Source organism: Capricornis sumatraensis, chromosome 9, assembly GCF_032405125.1.
Source record: "Capricornis sumatraensis isolate serow.1 chromosome 9, serow.2, whole genome shotgun sequence".
Lineage (NCBI taxonomy): Eukaryota > Metazoa > Chordata > Mammalia > Artiodactyla > Bovidae > Capricornis > Capricornis sumatraensis.
In genome coordinates this window covers 68,392,755-68,411,340 of record NC_091077.1, presented here as the reverse complement: position 1 = coordinate 68,411,340, position 18,586 = coordinate 68,392,755, and positions in this window count along the sequence as shown.

The following is an 18,586-nucleotide window of genomic DNA, read 5'->3' as shown; positions in this document are numbered from 1 at the left end:
TTCTAAAAAGCACTTACCTATGTGGAGCTAACTGCTATTTTAAGAACTCAGCACTCAGCAAACAGAAAACTCATTTTTTAAAGCATATGCAAAACATTAATAAAACATGATCATGATTTAGGGCACAGAACAAGTTCTGACAAGTTCCCCCAAATATGACCTTCTAGAAGTCATATTCACTGACTATGTGCCATAAAATTACAAATCAATGACACAACTTATAGCAAAGAAAAAAACCCAAGCCTGTGAAAATTTGTAAAAATGTATCGCTTAGGTTATTCATAGCTAAAGAGGAATTCAAATAGAAATTATAAAATATTTAGAACTGAAAGACAGAGAGCATGAATGTCTCGATGCATTTCCACAGAAACTAAGAAAGCAGAACTGCATGAACTGAATTTTCTGCTCAAAAACCTAAAAATGGATAAAAATCAACTCAAAGAAATGAGAATGCAGGGATTACTAACTACAAAAACAGAACTATATGAAGCAAAAAACAAAGAAAACAAAAATAACAGTAGACTAGGTGAACAAAAATCGAAAAACTGAATTTTATAAAAAGATGATGAAGAAGAAGAAGCCGCTGCTGCTAATCCTCTGTGTGCTAAGTCACTTCCGTCCTGACTCTTTGTGACCCCCATGGACTGTAGCCCACCAAGCTCCTCTGTCCATGGGATTCTCCAGGCAAGAGTGCTGGAGTGGGTCGTCATTTCCAATCCCTTAGTACATATGAATAAAGAAACTCCGGGAAGGCAGACTGTGCTCCTGAGAGCGCCCCTCCCCTCCCCACCTCTAAGCCCAGAGAAGCCTGAGACCCGCATCAGGGCTAGAGTCTCAGTGTCAGAGGATCCGCCTTGCTCCTTAGGAAATGAGAGACGAGGGCGGAAACGAACCAGCGACAGCAGAGCTGAGCCAGGCTGGGACCGGCTGACACAGCTGCGCAGCGCACCCACGCAGGCTGCCCCAGCGTCTTCCTAAGGCCTGGTCGGGAGGGCAGGTGGGGTTGAGCTGCTGAGTACCGCTTCACGCCTCACTGAGCTCTCAACTCACCTCCCTGTCACGCGCTCCGGCAACAGTGAAGGCCCCATCCAATGAGGGCGCGGGGAGCTCAGAAGTGACTTCCCCCTCTGCTCTCTGCAGGAGCCTGGCCTCACGGGGGTGGGAGGTCTCAGGCCCTCTCCACACCTATGCTTCTTCCTCCACTCTCTCTCTCTGCCCTGAATTTTAACTGCGGTCTTCAGTTCTACAGCCAAACCATCCATCTGCCAGTCCACAGAAAAGACTGTCTTCTTTCTTACATTAATGTGAGGTTCATTTTGCACAATTTTTCTGGGCATAATGATCTATATGGTTTCTTATCTATATGATCTTCCCAGGTAGCATTAGTGGTAAAGAACCCGCCTGCCCAATGCAGGAGATTTATGGGATGTGAATTTGATCTCTGGGTTGAGAAGATCCCCTGGAGGAGGGCATAGCAACCCACTCCAGTATTCTTGCCTGGAGAATCCCTTGCAGGCTGCAGTCCACAGGGTCGCAAAGAGTCGGACACAACTGAAGTGGCTTAGCATGCAATGATCTATAAGCTCCAAAGCCCCAATAATTCTCTTCATTAATTCAAATAATAATAAAGTTAACATTTTAAGCCCTTACTCTGTGTCACTCTGCCAAGCACTTGACTATTTTAATCTTGCATCAACCCTATAAAGGTAAGTATTAATACTATGATTATTCCCATTTTACAGATGAGCAAACAGAAGCTCAGAATTAGATAATATTAAAAGGTCAAGTGCTGGCAATGGTGGAGCTGGGCTTGGAACCTAGGTTTGTCTTACATAAGAAAAGCCTTTCCTCTCTCTAGCAATTTGGTAGCAGAGAAGGCAATGGCAGCCCACTCCAGTACTCTTGCCTGGAAAATCCCACGGATGGAGGACCCTGGTGGGCTGCAGTCCATGGGGTCACGACTGAGCGATTTCACTTTCACTTTTCACTTTCATGCATTGGAGAAGGAAATGGCAACCCACTCCAGTGTTCCTGTCTGGAGAATCCCAGGGATGGCGGAGCCTGGTGGGCTGCCGTCTATGGGGTCGCACAGAGTTGGACACAACTGAAGTGACTTAGCAGCAGTAGCAGTAGCAGCAAGAAAAGCCTAGATGGGTGGGATGGGGGGTTGTGAGAGGGAGGTTGAAGAGGGAGACGATACATGTAAATATATGGCTGATTCACTTCATTGTACAGCAGAAACTAACACAACATTTGTAAAGCAACCATATCTCAATTAAAAAAAAAAAAAGAGGCCTCAGTTCAGTTCAGTTCAGCTGCTCAGTTGTGTCCAACTCTCTGTGACCCCAAAGAAAGGCCTGGAAGCAGCTATTTATCTATAACTGCCAAGGCTGTGTCAAAGGACCAACATGAGGCAGCTTCCAGTGGCCAAAGAGGGGGCAATCTGAGGTCCAATTTGCACAAGTCAATGGACTTGAAACAATACAAATAGATATGAATCTATAAGATTGTAAAGACACTTAATAAAACTTGATTTTGTGCCTCTGTTACTGTTGGACGATGCCTGTGAATCAACTTTCATATTGAAAATCAGTGAATAAAAGGAAAGAGTTTTCAAACATTGAATCATTCTTTCCTGTACCAACTGCATCACCGGATCACTAAATTGTAGAAGAGATGGCTGCTTCTCTTTATAAAGGTATTTCTTTTTTCCCCAGAAAGATTCACAGAATTAAAATATCCCTAGTTTTCAACACCTAATGAACAGATGGACAGGGAAGCCTGGGGTGCTGCTGTTCATGGGGTCGCCAAGAGTCGGACACGACTGAGTTACTGAACTGAACTGAATGAACAAATCGACATAGGCTCTGACATCAACCACTGCTAACATCACTACATGAGGGACAGCCAGGCGCTCTGTGCCTTCTGATGAAGAAACACACTATCGCCTCATGAAGAGTGCTGAATCCAAAATACTTGAATCGAATCCAGCTTTGGATATCATCAGACAGGAAATACGGAGGACAGAACACGTTGAAACACCACAGTGATGCAATTAGTAAAATACAATCTATGAGAAAGTCTGCTGGACAAATAACTCAGTACCTTTAACAAATAAAAGTGCAAGGGGAAAAAAAGATGGAGGTGGAAGTTACAGATGATGAAAGACTTAGACTATCACATGTGTTTACCTTATTTGGTTCTTATTTCAAACAAACCTTCATAAAGATGAAACTGTAACATAAATTCAAAAATGGGAAAATTTCTCTGATAGTCACTGACTTGATTATTTGACAATATTAAGGAAATAGTGCTATTAATTTTTTGATATGACAATAATATTGAAGCTATGTTTTAAAAGAGTCCTTGTCTTTGACAAGTACCTACTAAAATATGGATAAAAGGATACAGGGGTTTGCTTCCAAATAATACTAGATGGGGAAAGAGTGTAATAGATAAACACAGCTATGAGTTAACTGTCAATGCTGTGTGATGCTAACATAAAGGGATTTATGATAATTTTTCTATTCAATTTTAAATACACTAGAAAATTTCCATAAAAACTCCCAGCTCAGTGAATACACTCCCAGTTCTGATCTATCTTCCCTTACTGCATCTTCCCTGACTCCTACTTGCCATGAACTCTGCCTTCTCCTTCTTCCTATAAACTGGGTTTCTTCTAGGCTTTGAGATTCCAGAATACTCATTTACCAGAATTACCCTTAAGATTTCCCCCTTTAACACAGTAAAACGCCCATCCTTCCCTTGAAAGAGAATCAATAAGTGAACGGCCTTACTGAGCCAGTAAATTAGGAATCTTTATTTCTGTCATAAATTCAGCTTCTCTAATGGATTTCTCTGTTTGTTTGTAGATCATTCACTGCCTAAGGGAGAAGGAAATCAGATATTTCTAACCCAAGTGCTGGAGGTCACTGCCAACTCTACATCAATCAGAAAGAAAAAACATTGTGGAAATTTTAACTGAGGTATACATATAAGTACTTATTTTCCAGCCCAAGTGTCCTGCCTTTTATGCAATCTTCCAAAGGAGAAGAATTCTTAATATTCAGTCCATGACCACGTGGCCATTTTGTCACTTTGGAAAAGAAATTAATAAAATTTTGAAAAATTAACACTGTTCTGGGAGCAACTGCAATGTGGTGCATTCATGGCAGATTGAAATTCAGTGTCTTCATAATAAACTTAAACTCAGCAGCCTGGTTTCACTGAGAAGTAATAACACTGGACTCCCAGGCAACCTGGTTCTGAGAAGGGTTTACAGCCCTCCACCCCCGTGTTGCCAAGATGACTGATAGATTCTGAGCAAAAAGGGGCGCACCCCACAGATGCAGGATGGGCACCAAGAGAGCCTGGCTTTGGGACTACAGGTTGATACATTCTAAACAAAAGATCTGTACTGTCATTTTCTGTCTGACTTTCTAGAAGGAAAAGCAAAAAAGTAATAATTTTTAATGACCCGGAAAACTAGGCTAAGTATGGTGGGTGAGCTTGAGCTCTGGATTCAAAATCTATCATCTGTCACTTCCTAGCTGCATAACCATTAAGTATGTTACATAACCTCTCCAAACTTCCCTTTCCGTATCTGAAAAAAGGTGATGATTAATAATAGTCCTGGTCCTCAGTGACTTATTGTGAGCATTATATAACATCAGAGCATGTGGAATGCTCAGCCCAACAGCAGGCACACAGCAAGCACTGGAGAAATGTTAGTTGAATGGCCTCTTTTTAAGAGAGCGAATGGATGAATTAATCATTGCAAAAATACTCCTACAAAAAGAGAAGGCATTATAATTATCGCTAATTCTCAACTCTTTAGATCTTCCATGTTGATTTCCTCAGGCACAACTCCTCTGCACATTCCAGGGGACAGGTGTTATTTCTGCTGTTTTTCTAGGGAGGACACAATGTTGCTGAGAAGTAAAAACATTCATTCGTGGTCACATGGTCACTAGTGGCTGAGTCAGGGAAGAAAGAGGATATCTTGAGCCCATGCCCTTTCTTCTAGACCACTCCTACTTTTGAATTTTTTTTGAAATATACTAAGCACTTTATCGAAAAAGCAAGAAAGTTCCAGAAAAACATCTATTTCTGCCTTATTGACTATGCCAAAGCCTTTGACTGTGTGGATCACAATAAACTGTGGAAAATTCTGAAAGAGATGGGAATACCAGACCACCTGACCTGCCTCTTGAGAAACCTATATGCAGGTCAGGAAGCAACAGTTAGAACTGGACATGGAACAACAGACTGGTTCCAAATAGGAAAAGGAATACAGCAAGGCTGTATATTGTCACCCTTCTTCTTTAACTTATATGCAGAGTACATCATGAGAAATGCTGGGCTGGAAGAAGCACAAGCTGGAATCAAAATTGCCGGGAGAAATATCAGTTACCTCAGATATGCAGATGACACCACCCTTAAGGCAGAAAGTGAAGAGGAACTAAAGAGCCTCTTGATGAAAGTGAAAGTGGAGAGTGAAAAAGTTGGCTTAAAGCTCAACATTCGGAAAACGAAGATCATGGCATCCGGTCCCATCACTTCATGGGAAATAGATGAGGAAACAATGGAAGCAGTGTCAGACTTTATTTTTTTGGGCTCCAAAATCACTGCTGATGGTGACTGCAGCTATGAAATTAAAAGACGCTTGCTCCTTGGAAGGAACGTTATGACCAACCTAGATAGCATATTGAAAAGCAGAGACATTACTTTGCCAACAAAGGTCCGTCTAGTCAAGGCTATGGTTTTTCCTGTGGTCATGTATGGATGTGAGAGTTGGACTGTGAAGAAAGCTGAGCACCCAAGAATTGATGCTTTTGAAGTGTGGTATTGGAGAAGACTCTTGAGAGTCCCTTGTACTACAAGGAGATCCAACCAGTCCATTCTGAAGGAGATCAGTTCTGGGTGTTCACTGGAAGGAATGATGCTAAAGCTGAAACTCCAGTACTTTGGCCACCTCATGTGAAGAGTTGACTCATTGGAAAAGACTCTGATGCTGGGAGGGATTGGGGGCAGGAGGAGAAGGGGACGACAGAGGATGAGATGGCTGGATGGCATCACTGACTCGATGGATGTGAGTCTGAGTGAACTCCGGGAGTTGGTGATGGACAGGGAGGCCTGGTGCGCTGGTTCATGGGGTTGCAAAGAGTCAGACATGATTGAGCGACTGAACTGAACTGAACTGAAGCACTTTATTATTATTTTTTTAATCTGACTGCCTTCTCCTTCTTCAAGAACAAGGCTCTGCCAAACTAGAAAGATTAGGTAACTGTCACTTTTGGGTTTCATGACAGGCCAAGAAATATTTTCTCTATGTGTAAATCTCCCCAGCTAGAAAGCAACTAAAATAAACAAACTTTGTAAAAAAAAGTTAAAAAATAAATCCACATGTATTATTTTTTCTGCAAATAAAAAATACATAAATAAACATATAAAAATAACTAAAAGGCAGGCTGAGACTGAGTAGCAATTGATTGATCAAGGGAAAAAAATCAAAAGAAGTTAATTCCGAAGGTGACCTGCTTTTCCATCATGTGTATGCAGTAGTATGTCTGGAGATTGAGAGGGACACATGTTTGCTGTGACAGGACATGGCTCCACAGGTCACAGGGTTCTCCCAGCAGCTGACACCCTCTCACACATTAAAGGCAGCTTCTTTTCAGGTGTGGGTACCACGCAGGGACACATAACTTGGGCACATCTTACAGGACTTCCATAGGGTGTGCCCAGATGGACCAGGGGGCTGATTCTGAGTGGACTGGAAATGAAGAGTTTTACAGGAACAGTCCACTTATTGGTCAGATCTTGTGGCTCCAAACCCCATGATGTGACTCGGTGCTACCTTCAGAGCATGACTTGGACCAATCCACAACACGCAGCCACAGGTAAGGAGCCAGCCACACAGTGGAGGGGAGAGAGGGCAGACAGAGCTATACAGGGGGGACCGAGGAACCACACAGGCACAGTGGTCCTGGCCATGGAGTGTAAGGGGAAAAACTCCACACATTTCAGCAGCCTGCAAAAGTACCACCAATATCATGGCACCCAAGAGTACTCAGCAAATACCTTACACACTGCCAGAATGAGCGTGGAGCTGGAAGAGACCTAAGGAAATGGTTACCTCCTTAAGAAGAATTTCTGACTCCCCGGCCACCCTACCTGAATCTACTCTCTCTCGTGGTCCTTACAGAACCCAGTGCGTTCCTTCTATATTTTTTAAAATTAAAAAAGATATTATTAAAAATCTATTTATTTGCCTGCACTGGGTCTTAGTTGCGCCATGTGGGATCGTCAATCTTTGCTGCGGTATGCAGGTTCTTTAGTCGTGGCATGTGGGATCTAGTTCCCTGACCAGGGATCGAACGTGGGCACTCTGTATTGGGAGCACACAGTCTTAGCCACTGGACCACCAGGGAAGTCCCAATGTGCTCCTTCTTTAACGCTCTATTTCACAACTTACCATGTGTTCTCTCCAGCCCTAAATGATACACTCCTTGAGGACAGGACCTGTGTCTCATGCCCACGAACTAGTACAGTGCCATACACACAACTGCAGGTAGAAATCAAGATTTTTTTTCAATGAATGGATGTCCCAAAACATCAACAGAGGCATTACAATGTCCAAGATACCAGGTTTTTAAAAGTGGGGCAGGTGACAAGGAATATAAGTAGTAAGAAAGCCCTTTGTATTTCAAAAAGAACGTCATTGAAATTATTCACATATTTAATACCTGAGCAAGTAAAGTGATAACTTGCAATATTCTGTGAACAGTTATCTATGAAATGAAATCTACTTCCTCTATTACCACAGGTTCTGATTTTATTTATCCTTCAAGATCTCTCGCCTCTATGACATGATTGCTTTTTCCCTGGAACTCCCAAAGCTTATCAGCACAAAGTTGGGGAGGATATGAAATCAGAAGGAACCCTCATACAAAGCTGGTATGAATATAAAATAGTGCAGCCACCTTGGAATACAGTTTGGCAGTTCCTGGAATTTTAAAACACAGAGTGACCGTATGACCCAGTCCTAGGTATATTAGTAGTACCTACCTCTCTTCCCACACTTTCTGCCTCAGAAGGTTTCCGAGTACTAGTACTTCCTCTTCCCATGCCAGGGCAAATGTTGCTCATTGACTACAGCTTTATTTCTCAGTGAGTTCACAGGAAGCCTCCATATACTTCTCATGAAAGACAAACCTCCAAGTGACAACTAGCACTCAATCTGAGTTTGTCTGTGAAGTAAAACATGTGTGCCCTCCACACCAGAGCAGAATGACGCTTGCATGTTCAAGCTCCCTGAGGCCAGAGACGACTCCTCACATATCACTGAAAATCTGAGAGACCTTAGCAGGATGGCAACGGGATAGGAGGCATGGAGGACATACTGGATGAAAGAAGGCATGAACATGCCTGAATTCCCCAACAACACAGGAGGAATGTGATGTCTTTATTTCTAGCTTTCCCATCCCTTCTCCTTCACTATTAATAACATAATTTACATCAACATGGAATATGCAATCATATCCTATTTACTTAGTAGTTTTTTTCTAAAAAGGCTTTTTGTTTCAATTTCATAAATATATTTTAGAAGGAAACTTTATATCATGATCACTGATAGAGAACTAGTATCACCTGCCATAAACAGAGGGAGGTGACATATGTATACCTATGGCTGATTCATGTTGATGTATTGCATACAACAATACAATACTGTAAAGCAATTATCCTCCAATTAAAAATAAATAAATTTTAAAACAAACAAAAATAAAATAGAAAATAAAGAACACTGAAAACACACACAGGTCTGAGTATCACATGAAAATCATCTCACCCCCACCATTGATATACCCATTTGAATGCAGAGTTCCAAAATATAGCTAGGAGAGATAAGTACACCTTCCTCAGTGATCAGTGCAAAGAAATTGAGGAAAACAAAAGAATGGGAAAGACTAGAGGTCTCTTCAAGAATATTAGAGATACCAAGGGGATATTTCATGCAAAGATGGGCACAATAAAGGACAGAAATGGTATGGACCTAACAGAGCAGAAGATATTAAGAAGAGGTGGCAAGAATACACAGAAGAACTATATGAAAAAGATCTTCATGACCCAGATAATCATAATGGTGTGATCACTCACTTAGAACCAGACATCCTGGAATGCAAAGTCAAGTGGGCCTTAGGAAGCATCACTATGAACAAAGTTAGTGGAGGCAATGGAATTTCAGTTGAGCTATTTCAAATCCTGAAAGATGATGCTGTGAAAGTGCTGCACTCCATATACCAGCAAATTTGGAAAACTCAGCAGTGGCCACAGGACTAGAAAAGTTTTCTTTTCAGTTTTCATTCCAACCCCAAAGAAAGGCAATGCCAAAGAATGCTCAAACTACCGCACAATTGCACTCATATGGACAGAGGAGCCTGGTGCACTGCAGTCCACGGGGTTGCTAAGAGTCGGACACAACTGAGTGACTTCACTTTCACTTTTCACTTTCATGCACTGGGAGAAGGAAAAGGCAACCCACTCCAGTGTTCTTGCCTGGAGAATCCCAGGGACAGGGGAGCCTGGTGGGCTGCCGTCTATGGGGTCGCACAGGGTCGGACACGACTGAAGTGACTTAGCAGCAGTAGCAGCACACGCTAGTATGGAGAAGGCAATGGCACCCCACTCTAGTACTCTTGCCTGGAAAATCCCATGGACGGAGGAGCCTGGAAGGCTGCAATCCATGGGGTCGCTGAGAGTCTGACAAGACTGAGCGACTTCACTTTCACCTTTCACTTTCATGCATTGGAGAAGGAAATGGCAACCGACTCCAGTATTCTTGCCTGGAGAATCCCAGGGACGGGGGACCCTAGTGGGCTGCCGTCTATGGGGTAGCACAGAGTTGGACACGACTGAAGTGACTTAGCAGCAGCAGCACACGTTAGTAAAGTAATGCTCAAAATTCTCCAAGCCAGGCTTCAACAGTATGTGAACTGTGAACTTCCAGATGTTCAAGCTGGATTTAGAAAAGGCAGAGGAACCAGAGATCAAATTGCCAACATCCGTTGGATCATCAAAAAAGCAAAAGAGTTCCAGAAAAAACATCTATTTCTGCTTTATTGACAATGCCAAAGCCTTTGACTGTGTGGATCATAACAAACTCTGGAAAGTTCTTAACGAGATGGGAATACCAGACCACCTGACCTGCATCCTGAAAACTCTGTATGTAGGTCAAGAAGCAACAGTTAGATCTGGACATGGAACAACAGACTGGTTCCACATTGGGAAAGGAGTATATCAAGGCTGTATATTGTCACCCTGCTTATTTAACTCACATGCAGAGTACATAATGTGAAATGTTGGGCTGGATGAAGCATAAGCTGGAATCAAAATTGTCGGGAGAAATATCAATAACCTCAGATATGCAGATAACACCACCTTTATGGCAGAAAGTGAAGAACTAAAGAGCCTCTTGATCAAAGTGAAAGAGGACAGTGAAAAAGTTGGCTTAAAATTCAACATTCAGAAAACTAAGGTCATGGTATCCAGTCCCATCACTTCATGGCAAATAGGTGGGGAAACAGTGGAAACAGTGTCAGACTTTATTTTCTTGGGCTCCAAAATCACTGCAAATGGTTATTGCAGCCATGAAATTAAAAGACGCTTGCTTCTTGGAAGAAAAGTTATGACCAACCTAGACAGCATATTTAAAAGCAGAGACATTCCCGACAAAGGTCCATGTATTGAAAGCTATCTATGGTTTTTCCAGTAGTCCTGTATGGATGTGAGAGCGGGACTACAAAGAAAGCTGAGTGCCAGAGAATTGATGCTTTTGAACTGTGGTGTTGGAGAAGAGTCTTGAGAGTCCCTTGGACTGCAAGGAGATCCAACCAGTCCATCCTAAAGGAAATCAGTCCTGAATATTCATTGGAAGGACTGATGCTGAAGCTGAAACTTCAATACTTTGGCCACCTGATGCGAAGAACCGACTCATTGGAAAAGACTCTGATGCTGGGAAAGATTGAAGGTGGGAGGAGAAGGGGACGACAGAGGATGAGGTGGTTGGATGGCATCACGGACTTGATGGACATGAGTTTGAGTTTGAGTTGGTGATGGACAGGGAGGCCTGGCGTGCTGCAGTCCATGGGGTAGCAAAGAGTCAGACAAGACTGAGTGACAAACTGAACTGAACCCCCGTTGATATGATCACTAGAGGTGGTTTAGTGTGGTGGTGACCCAGAGTCCTGACTCTACCACTCCCTGAGTGTGTGGCCTTAGGAAAATGACATAATGGTTCTGAGCCTCACTTGCCTCATTTTTGATATGAGGAATAATATGAGTAGTTCCTACTTCATATACTTTGAAAACTAAATAAGTTAATCCATGTGAACAGCTCAGTAGGTAGGAAGTGTGCCATAAAAGTTAGTCCCCCAACAAAACCAAATCTAGCAGCATATAAAAAGGATTATACACCAAGACCAAATGAAATTTACGGCAGAATCTAAGATTGGTTTGCCATTAACATCCAGAAATCAATGAATGTGATAAGCCATCTCAATGGAATAAAGGATAAATCCCACAGGATCATCTCAACACATGCAGAAAAAGCATTTCACAAAATTCACACTGCTTCATGGTAAAAACACTGAACCAACTACAAACAGAAGAGAAATTTTTCAGCCTAAGAAAGGGAAGCTACAGAAACACCCACAGCCAACATCAGACTCAATGATGAAAGACTAAATGCTTTCTCCCTAGGATTAGGAAGAAGGCAAAGAGATTTGCTTTCTCCATGTCTATTCAACATTGTGCTGGAGGTTCTAGCCTGGATATTAGAACCATTAAGAAAGACAATGAAATAAGTGATACCCACATTAGAAAGGAAGACATAAAACCATCTCTATGACATGATTGTGTATGCAGAAAATCCTTTAAAAGCCCACTAGGAAACTATTAGAATGAATAAACATGTCCAGCAAAATTGCAGGATATGAGATTAACATATGGAAATCAATTGTATCTCTATGTATTAGCAATGCTCAATGTAAAAAAGGAAATTAGGAAAACAGCTCTATTTACAATAGTATCAAAAGTAATAAGACATTTAGGAATACATTTAGTAAAAAGAATTATAAAATCTATTCTATGAAAACTATAAAACACTGTAGGAAAAACTAAAGAAAAGTCACATAAATGAGGGGCTTCCTAGGTGGCACAGTGGTAAAGAATCTGCCTGCCAGTGCAGAAGATGCAAGAGACATCGGTTCAATCCCTGGTTTGGGAAGACCCCTGGAGTAGGAAAATGGCAGCCCACTCCAGTATTGTTGCCTGGGGAATGCCATGGACAGAGGAGCCTGGAGGGCTACAGTCCATGGGGTCATGAAGGGTCAGACACGACTGAGCACAAGGCACGTGCACACACACATGAGATGCATTTTCATAGGCTGCAAGACTTATTGTTAAAATGGCAATACTTCCCAAACGGGTGCAGATCTAACACGATCTCTACCCAAATCCCAGCTGGCTGCTGTGCAGAAATTGACAAGCTGTTCCTAAAATTCACATGGAAATTCAAGGGACTGTTTAGAATAGCCAAAAAAATCTCAAAAGAGAACAGAATTGGAGGATATACGCTTCTTGATTTAAAAACTTACTACAAAGCTACAGTAATCAAACAATGTAGAATAAGGACAGACATATAGATCAATGGAAAGAACTGAAAATCCAAAGATAAAGTATCACATTTATATTCAATTGATTTTTGACAAAGGTTCCAAGGTAATGCAATGGGGAAAAAATTCTCTTTTCAGCAAATGGTTCTGGGATGGCTGGACACCATATTCAAAAGAATGAAGTTTAACCTCTGTCTCACACCATATAACAGATTAACTCAAGATGGATCAAAGACATGAACGTGACAGCTAAAAATTTTACAGAAAAAAAGAAGTAAACCTTTGGAACCATGAAATATGTAATGACATCAAAAGCATAAGCAATGAAATAGAAAATAGGTAAAACTATGCATCATCAAAATTAAATTAAAACTTGTACTTCAGAGGACATTATCACATTATCAAGAAAGTGAAAAGACAATCCACAGAATGGCAGAAAATATTTGGAAATCATATATCTGCTAGGCATGTAGAATATATAAAGAACTCTTAAAATTCAATAAATAAAAAGACAATCCAATTTTTAAATGGGCAAAAGATCTGAAAAGACTTTTCTCCAAAGAAGATATACAAATGGGCAATAATCACATAAAAAGATAATTATTATTCTTAGTCATCAGGGATATGCAAATCAAAATCACAATGAGATATCACTTCATATCCATTAGAATAGCTATAATGAAAAAGACTGTAAGTACAAGTGTTGGTGAAGGTGTGAGATTGGAGCCTCCAATCATTGCTGGTAGGAATGTAAAAGAGTGCAGCCCCTTTGGAAAACTGCGAGGCAGTTTCTCACAGTTTAAAACTCAGAGTTACCACAAGACCCAGCAGCTGCACTTCTAGGTATATTCCTAAGAGAAATGGAAATATATATTCACAAAAAAACTTGTACATGAATGTTCATAGTAGCATTATTCATAATAGCCTAAAAGTGGAAACAACTCAAATGTCCATCAAATGATGAATGAATAAATAAAATATGGAACATTCATACTATGGAATATTATTCAGCCACAAAAAGTAATGAATGATGGATACATGCTACATCATAGATGAACTTTGAAAATATTATACTGAAAGAAGCGCAATATGCTTTTTAAAGGAAATATCCAGAATAGGTAAATCTACAGAGAAATAAGGTAGATTAGTAATTGCCTAGATTTGGGGTAGATCCTGGGGAAAATAGGTGGCATTGCTAAAGGGTATGATGTTTCTTTCTGGGGTGATGAAAATGTTATAAAAATTCATCCTGATGATGGTTGCACAACTTTGTGAATTTACTAAAACCACTGAACTGTATGCTCTAAATGAGTGAATTGTACAGTATGTGAACCATAACTCAATAAAGCTGTTACCAAAAAATGTTAGAATTTGTATGACCACTTTTGGAGACCTTAGGGTATATATAATATAAGCAGGAGCGGGACAAAGAGAGCTGGAGCAGGAGCTTGGGGTGTCTGGAGAGTATGCTGACCTTACATGCAGGAATGAAAATGAACAGGAGAGAAAAGGACAGCAAGAGACACAGCCACACCATCCCAGAGGGAGCCCCTAGACTGCAGGGTGAGCAGAATACCATGAGGCAGGGCCCAAACCAGGTCCTCCGCTGCCTGTTTCTATGGCCAGGGCCTGGGACTGTCCTGCCCAGAAGGAGAGACTCCTCAGACACAAAACTCTCTGGGTGGGGTGACAGGCTTTGAGATTTAGAATGAGGACAAGCTGGGTCTCCAGTCTCCTACCAGAGCTCCTAGAAAGAGCTCTCTCTACTATGAGGACACTGAGGTCAAGAGATGAGAGGACTTGGGCAGGGTCCCTTGTGTTAGGGGTTGAGCTGGGCTAACATTGTGTTAGGGGTTGAGCTGGGCTAACATTGTGTTAGGGGTTGAGCTGGGCTAACGTTGCAACTTTCTGGGAGACTGAGGGGAACCTGATGTGACAGTGCTATAAATGAAAAAAAGGACTATTAGACAGAAGGCAGGAAGGGAGGGAGAGAACCAGGGAGGAAGAATTCTAATTCTGCAATAAAAGAAAACTCTAGGTAAGAAAGGAAATACAATCAAAGGACATACCTTGGCTCTCCAGGGGTCATTATTTACTAGCCTTCATAATGCAGATGCTTTAAACATAATTTAGGTTAATACAGAGCTGCTACTATATTGTAAGATGTGGGCAGGAGAGGGAAGAGGATGGTGTCAGAAAGTGAACTCTTCATCCATCACAGCAGGAAGTGAAGAGACGGTGCGTAGCACAGATAAATCAAGAAACGGCAGCAGAAGCATATCATTTAGAGATCTGGAGGCAAGTACTGGAAGAAACGGTGAGTTAAAGGCAGCAGCCTCTAGGGGAGGTGGGCACAGGATGCTTGTTTTTCACTGTGAGTCTTTCAATACTATTTGATTCTTTCAAGCATGTCTATGTATGGCTTTGATCAAAATTTAAAAATTTATTTAAAAGACAACAACCCAAGGCTTCCTTGCTGGCAGTCAGACAGCTGGTCCAGTCCACAGCGCTGTCTCAGGCAGCCTCTGCTAAGCAAGTCTCTCCCTGTGGACTTCGGGGCTCAGAAGCCCCATCCCCTGCAGCTTCTCTCACACAGGGCACCTGAGCTCAGAGCAGAGAAGTCCAGGTCAGCCTCGACTTGGGTCTCTGGAGAAGGCCTACCCCCTTCTCTGTTTATAGCAAAGGAAAACATGCCGGTGCGGCTACAGGGCTTGTCACTGTATTCGCCGTTTCACTCAGTTTCTTCCTGTGTTACCAGGGGTGAGGAGGCCTTTTTGTTGACAACCCACCCAGGCAGATCTCACCCTCTTGGGAGGGGCGGTCTTGCCACCAAAAACAGCTTGCTGATTTGCTCCTGCTGGGACAGGACACCATGGTGGGGGCGGGGGTGGGGCACCAGTGTGACTTGTATCTGAGGAGAGGGGAGCTGCCTCTCAGAGGCACCTGCTAAAACTCAGAAAGGGAAGCCACCACATCTGCTGCGGAAACAAAGAGCGAGACTTTTGTTCGGTCACCAGCTTGGAGCACAGAAACCTCAGTTTCGGGGATGTGAAGCTGCAGCTTGAATGTGGCCCAGCCTGAAGACTGACATTGACCCCTGAACCTTTGCCTCACTCTGAAAGGGCAATTTCCCTGCCTGTAAAATGGCACGATGGCAAAACCTCTGTTGTGAAGGTTATTGTGGCAACTTGTCCTAATAACAGTTTAAGAAATGAGGCTGGCAAACAAGGTGCTTTTTATGATATGTAAGGGAGGGGTCAAAGTCCTCCCATGGAATCATTGCTTAAATGGTCATCTTTTTTCTTGAGTGGAAGAAAATAGTGCTACAGCTGGGAGGGGGACGGGCTGCCAGGTGTGACGTACTGTATATTGAGGCTGTTCATCAAATACACTGAGGAAAAAATGAAAGCAAACCCCAAAACAATTAGATAGGAATCACTGAACTTGAACGTCTCTCAGGGTCATTCCAACTCAAAAGCAAACGACCGTGACTATAAATAGGACACTCCATCCAAAGGGACTCCTTCAAGACCATGCTTCCCAACACAGCCTATCCTCTTGTGGCCTGAGTATGTAGGGTGCCATAAACCGGCCCGTGGACATTCTTGCCTCGTGCCTTTGTCAAGCTGTCTCCACTCCCTAGTGAACTGTCTTCTCTCCTCATATCCTACCCTTGATCAGTGTCAAGACCCAATTCAAGACAGGCTCCTCCATGAAGGTCTGACCAAGTGAACCACCACAAGCTTCACTTCTTGGATTACCATAGCACTCACAGTCTGGAGTCCATAATTTCCTATTGCATTATAAACTGCTTTATATTTTACTAATTCTTTGAATCACCAAAAATGACAAGACAAGGATTAACTGTCATCTTTTGTGGGGGCTGACCCATAGCAACTAGCACAGAGCTGGGCACATCCTAGGTATTACTTGCTTAACTAACACTTCATGAACAATTTGCTGAATGCAAGAACCAATGGTCAACAATCAAGTCTTCTTTAAAAAAAAAAAAAGAAACCCACAAAATTTTAAACATCATGGTCCCCTAAGGCACCATACCTAAGTCAGTCTTATTGTAATAAGAATGTAAGGGGATATATTTAGAAGTTTCTTCTGTCATTGTTTCCACCTCAAAAAAATAAAAAGCAGAACTTCATTTCTCTTTCCCCTATGAACGTATAGCATACTTGGAGGTTGATGGCTGACCCTGAGTTTTGGATTCTTATCTCATCATTCATACCTTGCATGAACTGGTCTTAAAGCATCACAACTGAAAAACACAAACAGAATATCATTCTCAGGTATCCCTTCACTTAACACTGAGCTACTGAGTGTCTTCTATGAGGGTCAGCCCTGAAGAGTCTCTTTGATCTCAACTGGGCCTTTGGTAAAGTTAGACAATGCTCTCATTCATTCCCATCTGATTTCTTATTCCACCCACAAAGGCAGCTGTTCCAAACCTCCGGACACCTCCGGCACTCTCCTTACCAGTCCACCACCTTTACTTGCTGCAGAGGACCTCATCTCCTGCATTATTTAGAAGACAGAGACCACACACCATGGACACACTAAATATCTCCCTATTCCATAGAGATAAATGCCTGATAACCACTGCTCTACAATGGCCTAAGGATGACGCAAACACGAAATCAAAAGACCTATTGATGAAGTCATCATTGAGTCTTTCTTGGGCAGCTCTCCAGGTCATGTTTACTTTCTCCTTTCCTTATACTGTTTCTGAGTTGCCGCAAGTCTATCAAAATGCCACTTAGCCAGAACGATCCCTGCAAGAAATTCTGCCTGAACCCAAGCTCTGCCTTTACAAAACACTTTCTTTCAAGAATTGGCACCCACATTGTTTTCACCTCTGCTGCCAGGGTGCAAGAAGTATGACCTGATTGGTTGTCCTCTGAGGCACATCGCACACAGTCCTCAGCATAGTGGCCAGGGCGCGGTAGCCGGTACCCAACCTCTTTGTATCCTGGGAGGCATCCCGCACCCACTGACCACATTCTGATGTGTCTTTGTACAGACAAGGCCTTCCAGGGGCCTTGATAGAATCCGTGAATCACAAAGTGCCTTTCAGTTTCCCCTTCCGTTGGCCCAGGGGTACAGAGAGACCACAGATTCGTCTTCTTCAATTGATACACAATATATAATTAATAAATTGTCCCTATAGGAATGGAGGGCAGCCATCTAAAGGGGCCACACACTCAGGAACCTCCTTCTCTCCTCTGTTTCCAGGGCCTTTTCTTCTTCTCAGACTGGGGTTTACAGACATTATCTCATCCATGGGCTCCTGTGGCAACAGGTAGGTAACGAGCTGGGCAGGCTGCTTTCAGTTCCCCAGTTTTCAAAGTCAGAGAGGTAGAGGCTGATTGAAAGGCACACAGCAAGGCAGGGATAATCCTGTGTCTGAAGACCACGGTATACTGCTCTCTCTCTGCCTGCATGCCCTTAACAGTTTTGGTGGGGTTGCAAAATGCTGAATGTACACAGAGGAAGAGGTCCTTCCTGATCTATGTGTTGAAATGTGAGAACTACCTCCGGGTGTCTTCTCAGTAAATTCCTTCCCTCTTCTCTCTGCCTACTCCAGCTACATCTACCTTCAGTGCCCTACTCAGGAGCATGTCCCAGCTGAAGCCCTTACTGACACCCCTGCTTATCAGGCTTTCCTTTGGCTACCTTTTGCAGCTCAACCTGGGACTGGGTTTCATGGTCACAGAGACCAACTCCCCTGGGGAAAGCAAAATCCAGGAAGGTTCTGGAGGTACAAGGGTTGATAAGAACTCTGTGTGGATGAGACCTCCTTCTCCCAAACTGGGACTCCTCTTAGCACGTCAAGGAACTCCTGTCACTCCTCATCCTCCCCACAGTGAAGACTTAACTGGCCAACTCACAGAAGGGCTGTT